The following is a 14,692-nucleotide window of genomic DNA, read 5'->3' on the forward strand; positions in this document are numbered from 1 at the left end:
CGCCCCTCTTGCCAAAATCATCTTCTAATGAATTAGTCCACAAGGAACTAGGAATCCCCCACCTGTCTGATTTAATTGCTCTAAGACCACTAATGTTATGGCGTGCTGTGTGGGCGAAGGAAGAAACGTCCTTAAACAGAACTATTATAGGGGACTGTCTCTCCCTTGATAATTATCTAAAGATCCCCTGGATTAAATACGTAATTAACACCTTTAAGGAGATCATTGGAGTTGACGTAAAGGGGGACAGCCTAGCAGCCTCTGATTTGTCTAAAGCTGAATTGAAGAATGTCTTTTTAATGTATAAGTCTGAGCAGCGGCGATGTAATGGAGTTAATTTATCCACTAGTTCTTTCTATGCCAAATATAATGAAAGTGTGGGTTTTCAATCTTATTTAAGGCATGTAAACAGAGCGTCCCACCGATTTGTTTTGACTCGGTTGAGGTTGGGGATTGTGCACCATTTGGTGGCTTTCCCTTCCCACAACACGCATCCAGAGGGCGCATGTCCATGTGACAATAGCTCCGCACAAAGCACCTTGCACTTTGCATTGATATGTAAGCTATATGAAAATTTTCGCATTGCCTTTTTAAAACCTGTTTTTGTTAAGTTTGGTGTTAGGACATTTCACGACGCCTTGAAGCTGCTTTTTAACTTAAATCATGCTGATATCTTCTGTTTTTTACAGCTACTTTTCTTTTGAAAGCGATTAGGGCCAGGAAAAGTATGATCTTTTAACTTTTTATTGTGATGGATTGTTTTTATATCATGTTCTTTTACTGGTGAATGTACCCTGCCTGTATTTGTTGTGCTTTTATGGACATTGTGTTTATGTTCCGAAATAAAGCCTTATGAACTGAACTGAGTCTCGAGGTAGGCGCATTTTATGAAGCAAACCGAGCTGAGGATCCAATTAACGTCAGTTGTGATCAGGAAAAGGGGAATATCATAGGTTTGGTGGACTTCACTGGCTAAAGGTTCGATACAGACTGGTCTACTAGAATGATAATTTGATTCACCGTTTTGCTGTAGAAAGTGAAGAACAGGAAATGGAAAACTATGTAGGTGGAGTGTTTGAGCAAGGTGAACATCATTACTGGAAGAGAGCTGAATGTACAGTACTAGTGTGGTTGGGGAGAAAGGGAATGTGTACAAAGATCTCCACAGCCTTTCAAAATGTACTACGTTTTTCATAATTACAAATGAGGCTACCATGCTCCCTGCCCCCAAAAATTTGATGTCTCTAGTCACAAGCCTGGGCCAAATGGGAAAGCTTAAAAAATGTAAGTAATTTCCAAGAAAATGTGAAAGGCATAATATACAAAACAGCACGGTTTCTCAGCTTTCACCAGCAGCTCCACAATAGGTCTAGACATACAGATCGCTTTAGATGTCTATTGTCAACAACCTACCCTACAATACCAGATCTGTAGAAATTAAGCACGGTGCCAAGTATGCAGTGACAATGGGGATCTCACAAAGGACATCTGCGCACTGCTTGAAGACCAGCGGTAGCAACGTGCTGTGTGAATACGAAAGCCTACAAAATGCCACCCCACTCCCCCCAAATAATGTTTCCATCATTTGCAGGCTATCCATTATTTTGCTCAGAGGGGTGCAATTCTGCAAAACTGTCCATGGGTATCTGCTTTCCAAACGTTTGATGCCAAACGGGAAGAAGAAGCAAGACTCATCACTTGTATAACCAACCCTGCTGGCTGTTTAAAGTCAACACAAAGTTCGCATGTCAAAGCTCACACCGCCAGGCAAAAGCAAATCTGTAAATGCAATTGGTAGATGAAGGGAGTATTGGCCCGAAAAATAAATTACAGCAGAGAAATAGAAGCAAGGAAGCCAGGAACACACGAAAGCTGTCAGTACAGCGAGACTCCGAATTGTGAGGCAGGTGAAGGGACACTGATATCAAATGTATGTCCGAAAGATATATAGGCAAGAGGCTACGCGCGCAAGGCCCATTGAAAATAAGTTTCACACAATGCATTCACCACACACTGTGATTGCGGAAGGGAGGGGGGGCACACCCTGAAAACGAATTGCTCTGTTCCATTATCACAACGGCACGTAACAGTGGGCATGCGCAATTAAAATTTTCAAAGCTACAAACTCAAAATAAAACGCGGCAATGTGGGCATGTTGCTTTTGTAGCGAACATTCACAGCTTACCTTCCACACAATAAAGGAAGTAGTAAACGAAGGGCTGCATGGCATATTTAAAAACAACGCCACTGACGAGATGCAGTGAAATGCAAAAAGTGACCCAGGAACAGAACTACGTGGTTTGACGTGGACGCCGGCACACTGACGTCACACGCCGATTCGCTGTTGAAGAGACTATTCCACGGACTCGTCTCCCGCTTCCTAGTCCCTGGTCCGTATTCCACGAGGGCAAGATGACGGACGTACCTCAGGGCAGGAGCCGAGTAGAGCATACCTTAAGTGCTTGGAGGAGCGGGCAGGGAGGATGTAGGCGAGGCGAGACCCTAGCGCCGTGGTTGTCTCCCAGCAGGCAGAGAAGCTGCCAGCGTTCGGCCGGTAGGGCTTGCACGCACGCCTTCTTTGAAACGAACCGCTGAAAGAGCCCGGTGAGTGGGGGGTGGGGAGCGAGAGAGGGGGGGCAGAGAGGGAGGGCATGTGTGTGTGTGTGTGTGTGTGTGTTTGTGTGTGCGCGCGGGTGCGCGTGTCTGTGTGTGAACAGCGTGCTGCGCGTGGCCATCTCTTGTCTGAATGCTGGTTTGCCTGCAGGACAGGAGATGTGCGCGTGGGCGTGCCTGTACGTGCTCGTCCAAATACCAGAATCGCTGCGCGTGCCCTGGGTTGTCTCCGTTGAGAGGCAACTCAGCGACAATAGGTCTCGAGGACGAGACCTAAAAAGGGAGACCGTGCCGATCCTGCAAACTATAGGCCAATTAGCCTGATAGCCTGCATCCAGAAGGTGGTGGCCAGGCTCGTGCTTTTTAGGATTCAGAGCTGGATAGAAGATGCGGAGGTCATGTCACCACTGCAAGCCGGTTTTCGCCCATTTACGACCACTGTAGACCAGGTCTTCAGATTCGCTACTATCTATTGGAAATGGGTAGTTTTAGGGGGAGGTACACTCTATGCAGCCTTTGTCGACTTGAAATCGGCTTTCAACTTAGTGCCACGCACCAGGCTGTGGAGAGTTCTCCAGGAGCAAGGCATGCCATCGGAACTCCTTGCCCTCCTAATAAAATTCCATGAAAACAATTATGCACAGGTCAGATGGGGGGAGTCAGGCCAGGTTACTGACAAATTCCCTACTGAGAGAGGAGTAAGACAAGGGTGTGTCTTGGCACCGACATTGTTTACACTCTACATCAACAGGGTTATTGAATACTTTAAAGACTCACCTACTGACGCTCCTAACCCAAATGGAGTCCCAATACCTCTCCTGATGTTTGCCGACGACACCCTTTTAATTTCTAAAACACAACAAGTGCTCCAGAGAGCAATAGATTGTTTTGAGGCCTTTTGTACAGATTATGGCTTAACCATTAATGTCTCGAAAACAAAATTTATGGTTATGCACAGACACAAGACCATGAAAGGAAGGGTGTTAATAAATGGAGAGCTCCTTGAACAGACCCAATATTTTAGTTATCTTGGAATTACTCTGGGTCTACACTGGAATGGAAACCACACATGAATTATTTAACTACTAAACATGCACAGTTGGCAGGAGTGCTCCGAAGAGAACTACGATCTTCGCCCACACAACCAATAGCTCCGGCCCTAAAAATATATGACACTAAAATAAGGGCCTCTGTGCTATATGGGGCAGAATTATGGGGGGTATTCAACATCTCGGCCCCGACAATAGCTCAGAATAAGTTCATGAGGGGCTTGGTAAGGCTCCCCCCATCCACACCGTTGAAACCCCTCTATCTAGACTTGGGCTGCCAGAGAATTCAGGATGTTGCACGATTTAGATCGATCGCATATTGGCGGAGGATCTGGGTCACCCCTGAACTTTCTCACTATGCTCAAGCTCTATTAGAAACCAGAGATATGGACAAAGGGAGTAGAATACCCTGGTTCAGAGAAGTCAGGTTGACTTATAAAGCTATGGGATTGGGGGATTCATGGGATAATCCATCACAAAATCCTTTCCCGCCACGCAAGACCTTAAAAGAGCTTTATTGGGCCATGGTAACCCAAAAATGTATTGCCCCATCAATAACAAGGGATTTCCTGGAGCAAAAATGTACACCGGTCTACGAACCATATTGGGATGTTATTACCATTCCTGAAGATAGGAATTTGTTCCATCAGTACAGGGTAGGAACTCTCCCAATTAATACATTTACCAGCAAATGGACAACTAACAATAATGATGTCCTGTGCCCCTTCTGTACTACACAATCGGAAAGCATAGCTCACGTCCTCTTTATATGCCCTGAGTACAAATTTCCACGCTCCAAATGGCTGAGGCCAATATGTATTCAGAAAGGCATCAAAAGAGGTACCGAAGCGCTAAGGATATTAAGAACAGACGGTTCTGAAAGCCTGGTAATCGCCGTGGCCAAATTTATTTTAATGGATGTGGGTAATTCGCAGGAATAAATTAAAATTACTGAACACTCCATCAGTTTAATCCGGTTTTTAAATTTTGATTGTAAAAAAATTGGAAATGTATTGAAATTCTCTTAATTAAATGTGTATGGAACAAACAGTGGACTGAATCAACTCAGTAGTGTAAACAAGAACATCACTTAGATCTTGTAAAATAACAGATGAAATAATCACCCTTTGCCGCACTATGGATTTGATGTTATGATTTTACTTTTATTCTATGTTGTGTTTTTAAATATGTTGTCTTTTATGACTTGTAGTCGAAATAAAGACTTACTTTGACTTGACTTGCCTTGATTAATAAATGTGTATAAAAACTAGAGCAATACATCCCCCTCTACCATTAGTGCGGTTTAGTTTCAGAATCTTGCAGCCTGCAGGAATAGCAGTTTCGAGGCTGGGTTTGGAGTAGGCCAACAGCCAGGTTTCTGTGATAAAAAGGATGTCAGGCCTTTCATCACAAAGAAGGTCATGTATGCATACTGCATTCTTTTGAAGGGACAGCACTTTAACAAGAAAGGCTTTAATGGGGGTCTGTGTTTTGGTTGATGGAGGGGCTGCCTTTACCACTCTAGAATGGTGAGCCTTGAACTCCAGGCCACATAGAGAGCAGATGGGGGCAGTATCTGTCTTATGAGGAAGTGTGTTGGGACAGATAAACCGAATGCTAAGGGCTAGTAGCCCCTCTTTTAAATACTTCAGTCTAACCCTGGAGTTTCTCATTAGAGTGTAGTTTAGTGACATTGAGTGGAGTACAGTGGGCAGGCTTAGAGTGGAGTACAGAGGCATGTTGTAGAGTGGTGTCGTCACATGGCTCATAAGAGCATTGTTGTTTTTCACTAACTAACTTCGCATGAGCACGCTGCAGCTTGCCTGTTGCTTTTGCACATGTTACTACATATCTTTATTTTTGCAATAATTTCAACAACTGCTTTCACATGAGAACTCATCGCTGTGTTCACTCTCTGTATGCTCCTGGGATTTTGACTGAACATTATGTGCAAGGTCGAACAACAGTGTCCCTTATTTTCTGCTGGCCAGGCCTTAGCCCTTAGACAAAACATACCGATGCAGCTGTTGTTTGGACAAACGCACTCTGGTTTTATTAGAATACACGAATAGGTAGCACACACTTGGAGAGGGTCCTTTCCAGGGAGAAGAGCGAGACAGCACCTGTTATATTCGATATTGGGACCCTAATATAGGTCCAGGGAACATCGTACACTTTCCCTACATCAGCTCCCATCATTTCATATGAACGAGCCTTACAAGGACAAAACTCCAAATAAGGAAAGACTGCCTTGTATGGACAGAACGCCTCATAAGTGCTGCAGCCTTTTATGGACTAAACCTTTCACCTAGTTCATGACGAGGGTGGGTTCTGCCCGATCGATACTGCTAAGACGTCATCCTTAGCACATATGAATAACTAATGAGTACACTCTCCAGGAGGTACACTTCACCTCTCCCATCGACGCACAAGGTTTAATCCCCAAACGTCATCCTCATACTGAACAATGGGAAACACAGACACATAGACTGTATGAATACAGCACCTCTTGCCATCAGTAAGCAGGAGGGACCCGAGACTTCAAGTACGACACACTGACCAGAGACGTTGTGGCTCCGGCATAACATTGCTCCAGCTGACAGTGGTCTGACGATCCCTTGCAGGGTTTCCAACTCGAGACCAGGATGGAGTACCATACTCTCATTAATCAGGTATGGGGGTTGGATTGAATCCTAGTGGGATTCTTGGCTCTTAGATTCTAGGCTATTAGGCTTTAAGGCTCAGGCTCATTAGCTCTTTTGCACCTACTCATATGCTAGGTACACCGAGGTACATCTAGTCAGGCACCTTAGGAGTACGCACTTTATTTTATAAATGTATTCTATATTCATGTATAAGTTCATGACCATTGCAAAATGGTAGAACAATACTATTTTTTCTTATTCACTGTAATGCTGGCTCTATATCTCTGTTACTGAGTTACAGTCATAACAGCGCACTTATTCTACATGAGAAGAGCTACTGTACAATAAATTCTTATTGTAAACACGTTTGACTGTTTCTTCTCTGTATGTCTCTGAGAGCAAAACCAAGCAAGCACGATTGACTGGGTGAAAAGTAGTATATTGTTTCCACGAGTCTGAGGTTATTGTGTTCTAAAGTTGCACAAAATAATCTCTCTGATAACAGGAGATTCTAGTGGCACTGCGAGCTAGCTAATGCAAACCATAGGCTAATATATGTGGCGGAGGAGTACATAGAGACAGTCTGCCACCAGACCCACAGTATATGTTATCTGTAATCGTCGTAGGTCCTGCATGACAGGGTACTTTTTGGGACTACACTACACACCTATGATGTAAATCTACTCTCTATAGGTTAAGGTATGGGGTCGGCTGACAAAGCCCAGAGATCTTCTATTATATAATAATATTTCTTCTTGGCAAGGGGAGGGAGGGTAGGCACTATAGTCTTTTCTCCATTGTCTTTTTATGATGACATCTCCCATCATGATATATGGACTAGCTGCTATGCTGACTGTATTTGTACTATGCATTTGCCTGCTTGTTTTGGCACGTATACTGCATGTTAGGGCATCTCAGTTCAAATAAATATTTTGAACGGTTTTGTGTCTGTCAGATCTTATTGTGGACAAGTATTAAAGTGAGAGGAAAAGGGTTCTTGTTACCACGGTTCCTGAGAGATCTGGGAGTGTTGTGTTCTGGGGGGTCTAATCATTTGTTTCTCTGTGAGTAGGAGAGCAAGTGAGACACTATAGCTAGTCAGTACTGGGCTCATGGGTACTAAGGTGGTAGGAAGACCAGTCCCTATACAACAACGTCCCATAATCCCGTGCATAGTTCTATGTTTGTGCAGAATCCCTGCAACAGCGTTGAGGTTTCGTAGAGTGGCTTGGCACATAGTGGAGTGCCACTCAGTGGAGTTAGGTGCCGCAGAATAGAGTAGTGTAGTATAGAGTGGAGTTAAGTGTCAGAGTGGAGTGACGTAGTGGGTTGGCACAGAGAGGAGTAAAGTAATGTTGTGTTGTGGAATAGAGGGTCGTAGAATGGAGTGTCAGAGTGTCGTAGAATGGCTTGAAGTGAAGTGGCATAGCCTGCCACTCTACCCTTTGCCACTCTACTCTATGACACTCCACAACACTCTATACTCCACACTCTACACCACTCCACAACACTATACCCCTGCACTCTATGCTACTCCACAACACTATACTTTATGGCACTCTACGACACTTCAGTTTAGGCCACTCTACTCAACTCTATGACACTCCATTCCAAGAGAGTCTATCAACTACATGATCGTCTACTCTATGACACTCCACTCTATGCCACTCTACACTTCTTCACTCTAGGCAACTCTATGACACTCTTATATACAAATGAGACCACTCCCACTAAAATGACCTAAATGGTGCTCAGGGGTGTTATGTGTATGTGAGTGTAGACATCTCACAAAAAGTTTAGGACTGGCCTCACACACCACCTTGGGTCATGCTTCATCATCGGCGGTCCTCCCCCTCTAAAAACTTGGTTTGATAGAGGGCGGGCATACACCTGCCAAAAGGGAAGCACTTCTAAACTAAGTGCGGCCCAAAGTGAGTGAGTGAAATTAAAAACCATTACAGTTGCCTCACTGAATTTTAATGGACTAGGTGACTGTATGGTATCTAAAAACAAGTGAACGGTATGGCAAAGTTATTGACCCCTCGCCGTGTAGAATTGGGTCGACATGTTTCTGCCTAGTGTCAGCAGTGGTACATGGTATTCATCAGGAGCTATCTTTATATTTATAAAGGGCTCCACTCTTACCAACAATGTGGTTAGAAAACAAAGGTGGGGTGACTTTTGTCACTCTCCACTACCTGGGGGTCCTTTGTACCCCACAGCCTTCACCCTATGTACTTCATGGGAAGGGGAATAAAGGGAAAGCCCCTGTAGTCAGACCTTCATCAAGGTGCGCTTTCCGCTGCATCACCTAGCAGTATTCAGCTCTCCTCCCCGGTGATGCATCACTCCAAGCAGAGTGCAGAGTGACAAAAACTCAGTGAACTCCACCGGCGTAGTGGACATTACTCCGGGGTCACCTCTTCAGATCTCACATCGGTCAAGTTTGCCTCATTATCAGGCAAAGGGGGCTCAGAAGCAACTGTCACAACGTGGTCCCGAGAATCCCTAAGGGATGCAATTCTCGGGGAAGCCAGCAAATTTGAAAACTGGGGCATAGAACTGTGGGTTCCTAAACAACAAAACTATCCCCATGTTCTTCTTCAGGTAGACCCTGTGAGGCCGTACATCAGTGTTCTGAAGGGGACCCGGGGTCCAACCCATGTCTGGCTTTCAGAAGCTTCGAAAGTGGATAACCTTAGAAACATCTCATGTACTAATAATCAACGTCTGGTAAGCTGTAAATCCAGCCATCCTGTCTCCCATGCTACTGACAGCCGCTAGGGGCACTCCGACTGAGAGCCTTCAACCACACGCTCCCAGCAGCAGTCCTCCTAATGGGGAAGCCAACTGGTCAGACTCTAAACTGACCATCACGTCTTGGAATGTGGCTGGGTTAAAGTCAACCTTTTCATCTAAATTAGCCGTGGAATTCCTGAATAAAAGTGACATCATTTGTTTTCAGGAGACTTGGTCTCTATCTCCATCGCCTCTCCACGGCTATTATGAACTTTTTCAATCAGCTACCCAGCCCTATTCCTATGGAAGACCCTCTGGGGGCAATTCCATTTTCATCAAACATGGGTGTAAGATTGTGGCTACTCCCATCTTTCGGAACTTAACGGCAGGGCAGACTGTGCTAATTACTGGTCTCTCATCTTTAGGTAAGGCTTTCTCAATGCTCTTAATCAATTGTTACCACAATACAGCTAAAACTTTAAAATCAACGGCAACAGTTCTACTGATTAAACATCTGGAAGATCTTTTACTGGAATTCGCCTCATCAGAGGTACTGTTACTAGGGGACTTCAACATCAGAGACCTGGCAACCAACGCCCTTTCAGTCATCAAATCTAAAGAGCAAGAAACCATGATTTCTTTTCTAACTAATTACAACCTACGCTCTGCAAAGCAAATTATATTGGACCAGAACCCGGGTGTTTATTTTCCGCCAACATTTAAGAATATTTCGACCATCAATTACATCTTCTTATCACCATCTCTGGCGAATAAATTAATCAGGATGGAAACTTCCACTCGTTCCGAGAGTGACCATAGCCCCTTAACTGTAACAATGCAACTGCAAGTGCCTGCCGCTGCCGAAATAACTGAAGTGGGGAACTCCATGCAGGCCGAACTCCACACTTTAGTCAGAAGAATTAAATGGGACGCTTCTGGCTCTGCCAAGGTGGGTACTTGGCTTGGGGGAGAAACTCCAAATTCCACGCACAATGCCCCCACAGACTTTCATCACCGGTAGGACAACGCCATTGCCAAATTACGAGTGCTTCTAAAAGGCCCTGAAGCTCAACACAGATCCTATGGGCCACGTCCGAAGCGGACCCTTGACCCGGAGTTAGCCAGCCAAAGAAGAGCCCTAAGGAGGGCAGTGCGCCTGCACAAATTGAAAAAGAATCAACAAAAAAATGCCAGTACTGCACTTCAATTCAATAGTTTCTACTAATTGAGTAACAATCCTCAATTCAGAAAGACCAATCTTTTAGTCTGGTTTCTTATAAATATTTCTTTTTATTTTTTGGATGTTATTCCTTTTGTTTTCTTTAATTATTTTTGTTAGACCTTTTTAGACAAAAATTATTTCACAAAAATAGAGACTTGAAAGGTATATACAAAAACAACCAATATATACAAAGACATCAAAGAATGTCACAACTCACATATGATGTATATCACTTTGCAAAACATTTAGTGAATACAATAAACATTCAAAGGACAACATTAAGTGCACTTAGAGACATAACCATACAAAACTGGACAAATTGACAACACATAAACAAATGAAACCTGTTCAGAAACAAGTGTAAACGCCCTGTATTGAATAAAGTTTTTTGAGAACAGGTGCGGATACTAGTGGTTAGTACAAGATTTGTTTATGCATATATTCATATAATAGACCATCTGATAATTCAATTTTTAAGTTGTAATCCTGGGGAGATTGGTCTATTTGAGAAAGCGGAGGTGAAGAGAACAGGGGTCGACGCGTTTCGAATCCCTTATGTAGCAGGGATTCTCATCAGGACCGTGAAGATTCAATCTACAGAAGTAAAATAAAAAACATTCTGTCAGTCATACTCACAACACTCGACTTCAATCAGTCACACACACTCTCAGATCATACCTGTATTTATGATTCAGTGGTCGGTCTCCCAACAAAGTGACTGCTCGTGTAGCTGTAATATTAAGAATTCAATGGGCATAATTAGCGTTTGTTAGCCAGTGAAGCGAACACAATGGTAGCGATCGTTAATCTGGGTACTTACATAAATAGGCGGTATGACCGCGTGATCAGTATATTCTTGTCAATTTCTTCAAACAATTCTGTAATGAAGAAAAGAAAAATGTCCTATTAACTTTGGCAATCCTATGCTCAGTAATAAAATGGCACGCATACGCTCATATTTCAAAAAACGGGATAAGTGGGGCGGGTGTATTCGAGCTCTTTTGTTTGTTTATACGCAGCCAGCGTTGTTTATAGGTGCCGGGTGTGCGAATAAATGGAGTCGTTTAGCGTTCGGTAGCGTCCATTTATGTTTAGGAAGAATGCTCTTAGGCACTTCTGCGCTCTGAAAATCGATGGCATGTCTCTGCTCGTATTAAATAGCGGGTTTCGTCAGGCGGCGTACAGAGTGCACGGATGGATTGAAGCTTTTAGGCTACGCGCTAAGGAAATCTTACCGGTATTAGTTTCTCAAGTCTCCTCTATACGCGACCACGTCCAGCACTGAGGCGCGTTTGTGATTGTCCCGGTTGACCCGGTTGTATAAGTGATTGGAGCCTACTGCTGAGGCTTCTGGGACTCGTAGTTTTCCGGTATTAAATGTGTTGTGCTGATTGCAATATTTATTTAAAAGTATGCAAAAGTGTGGTTTAGTCCGTGTTTTGGTGGTGGATTATGCCGGTTCCGTAGGTCTAGAGGTTTTTGATAGCTGTTGCTTGGCAACCGATGTAAGTGCATTGTCGATCGAATGTATGGTGATGGAAAGTGTCATTGCTGTCTAATGAATCCATGAATTCTTACCACAGTAGACGTAAACTGGGGGGAGAGAGAAAAAACACCACTCTGTTCATAAGTTGTAAAGTTCCGACATTTCGTTCAAGCCCTGAGTGGCCGAGTTGAATTTTAGGATCAGCATTGCTTCTCGTTGCTTTAGTTTGGCCTCTAGGTCTCCGCCCCTCTGGTCATGCTCTAATTTCGAAATGACGGTCCATCTGAAGTCAAGGTCTCCGTGTGACTCGTCAATCCAATGTTGTACAAGGGGTGCTGTGGTGATTTTTTTCTTTATTCTTGATTTATGTTGAGAGATTCTCTGTCTGATTTCCTGATTAGTTTTCCCTATGTACAATTTGAGGCATGGACATAGGATGGCGTAGATCAAGTTTTTTGATTTACAGTTCGTGAAGGTGTTGTGTTTCCATGAGATTCCTTCATGTTGGAATACATTCCCCTCAATTGTGGAATTACAACACATGCATGTTCCACACTTCTTATGTCCTGTAACTGGAGGTAAATTGACAAATTCACGTATTGTGGGGGTCCTCTTGGCAGGGACGGCTGCCCTGACGACTTGGTTCGCAATGCTCTTATCTTTTTTGAAGGCAAAGAGTGGTTTGGCGTTCAACTGTATGTCAACATCCTTTATTAGATGCCAGTTCTGGTGAATGACCTTTTTGAGAAAGTTAGATGATGCCCAAAAAGTAGTGACACATACTGTGCGTTCGAGTTTTTTCTTTTCTTTCTTTCTCAAGAGTTCTTCTCGTGGTGTCCACCACGCGCGTTTGATTGCTTGTTTGACCAATTTAGATGGATATCCCCGGTCTAAAAGTCTCTCCATGAGCAAGTTAGCATGATACATATACTCGTCTTTAAATGAACAATTTCGACGTATACGGAGAAATTGGCCTATTGGTAGATTTTCTTTCAAGCTGCGCGGGTGGTAGCTTGAGAAATGCAAGGATTTGTTACGGTCAGTCTCTTTTCTAAAGAGGGTAGTCACCAACTGTCCATCTGTGCAATAAACTTCCACATCTAAAAAGGAAAGTCTTGTGGGTGATGACTGGATACTGAATTTGATATCCCTTGTGCGACTATTGAGCCATCCATGGAAGTCAGTTAATTGTTCCATTGTGCCGGACCATGTGAAAAAAATGTCGTCAATGAAACGAACCCAGCCCCCTATCCATTGTGAGAAGGGGTTGTTATTGTGTACGTATCTGTCCTCGTATACACTCATAAAGAGTATAGCCAGCTCCGGGGCAAAGGGACAGCCCATGGCTACTCCCTTAATTTGGAGAAAGAAGTCCTCATGGAATTTAAAGTAGTTTTTAGTTAAAGCCATTCTAGCCAATTCCAAAATGAAGTCCGTAGGAATTCTCGCTGGACGATCTCTTTTATCCAAGAAGATTTCTACCACTTCCAAGGCCTGATCTTGGGGAATTTGGGTGTATAGTGAAACTATATCCATGCTCACTAGTAAATCCTGGCCTTCGGTAAATGGTAATTGTTGTAATTTACACAGAAAATCTGAGGTGTCTCTCAAGAAAGATTGTACTGTCAATGTGAAAGGTTTAAGGAAGAAGTCAATAAACTTGGAGATGGGTTCAAAAAGTGAATCGCACCCGGATATTATGGGGCGGCCTGGTGGTGATTTGGCATTCTTGTGTACCTTTGGAAGTACATAGAACAATGGTGTTCTTGGGTGTTTGTTTACTAGATAATTGAATTCTTGTTTGCCCAAAAAACCTTGTTCAAAACCGTTCTGTAGGATTTTTTCAAGTTCTCTCTGAAATTCAGTCGTTGGATCTGATCGTATTTTCCGATAGCATTCTATGTCAAGTAGCTGTCGATTGGCTTCCGCTATATATTCGTTGGTACCCCAAATAACAATCGAACCGCCTTTGTCGGCTTGCTTGACTATAATATTCTCATCATTTCTGAGAGAATAGAGTGCGTCTTTTTCTTTTTTAGACAAATTGTGTTTGGTAAAAGATTTGTTCTTTTTTTCTTCTGAGGCAATAGCTGACAACACAGTTTTTTCAAAGTATATCACTTCTTTGGGTATTTTAAAAGCTGGTGGACAAAAGGTTGATTTTTTCTTTAAACCCGTGGTTTCTGCTTGCGACATTATTTCTTTGCCTGAAAAAAATGCAATCAGACGGATCTTCCTGCAGAACTCAATAAATTCCAGTTTGAGTCTAACAAAGTCTGGAGGTTTTGCAGGGACAAAAGAGAGTCCCTTTTCCAATACACTTGTTTCAGATGAGGAGAGAACTCTGTTGGAGAGATTGATAACTGATGAGGTACCTAGTTTTTGTAATTTTGTCTCCTCGTGGACATCTCCCATGGCTGGTTGTATCTTGTTTTTCCGCGGGGTTTCTGTTGGCCTTGATCTAAAAAAGGCTGTTGTTGTTGTTGTTGTTTATTTTGTTGATTCTTGTATTGGCGCAGCCTTACTGCGTTGGAGCCAGAACCCCCACTGTTGCCACATGCACAAATTGAAAGGCACTGCGCTCTCTGCCAATACCATGGCTTTACTGCGCAAAGCCTTCAAAAAATCATCATGGGACGCCAAGAGACAAAAAGAACAGAACCAGTGGCTAAAAAGATTCGCCTTGCTAAAGTTAAAAAATCTGTCCCCGTTCTGGAACCACATGAATAAGCTCCGGTCCTCCAATAAGAGCAGAGGGAACGCGGTTCGTGAAGATGATTGGGCCCAGCATGTGACTTATCTATACTGCTGTGACACCCCGTATCCTGTGGCGATCGAATTAAGAGATCGTGTTGATACCACCCAGACAGAAACACACGAGCTCACTACCTCAGCCGAGGTCTCCAAGTATTTGAAAGCCATGAAAAACGATGGTGCT

The sequence above is a fragment of the Lissotriton vulgaris genome, chromosome 12, assembly GCF_964263255.1.
Source record: "Lissotriton vulgaris chromosome 12, aLisVul1.2, whole genome shotgun sequence".
Classification (NCBI taxonomy): domain Eukaryota; kingdom Metazoa; phylum Chordata; class Amphibia; order Caudata; family Salamandridae; genus Lissotriton; species Lissotriton vulgaris.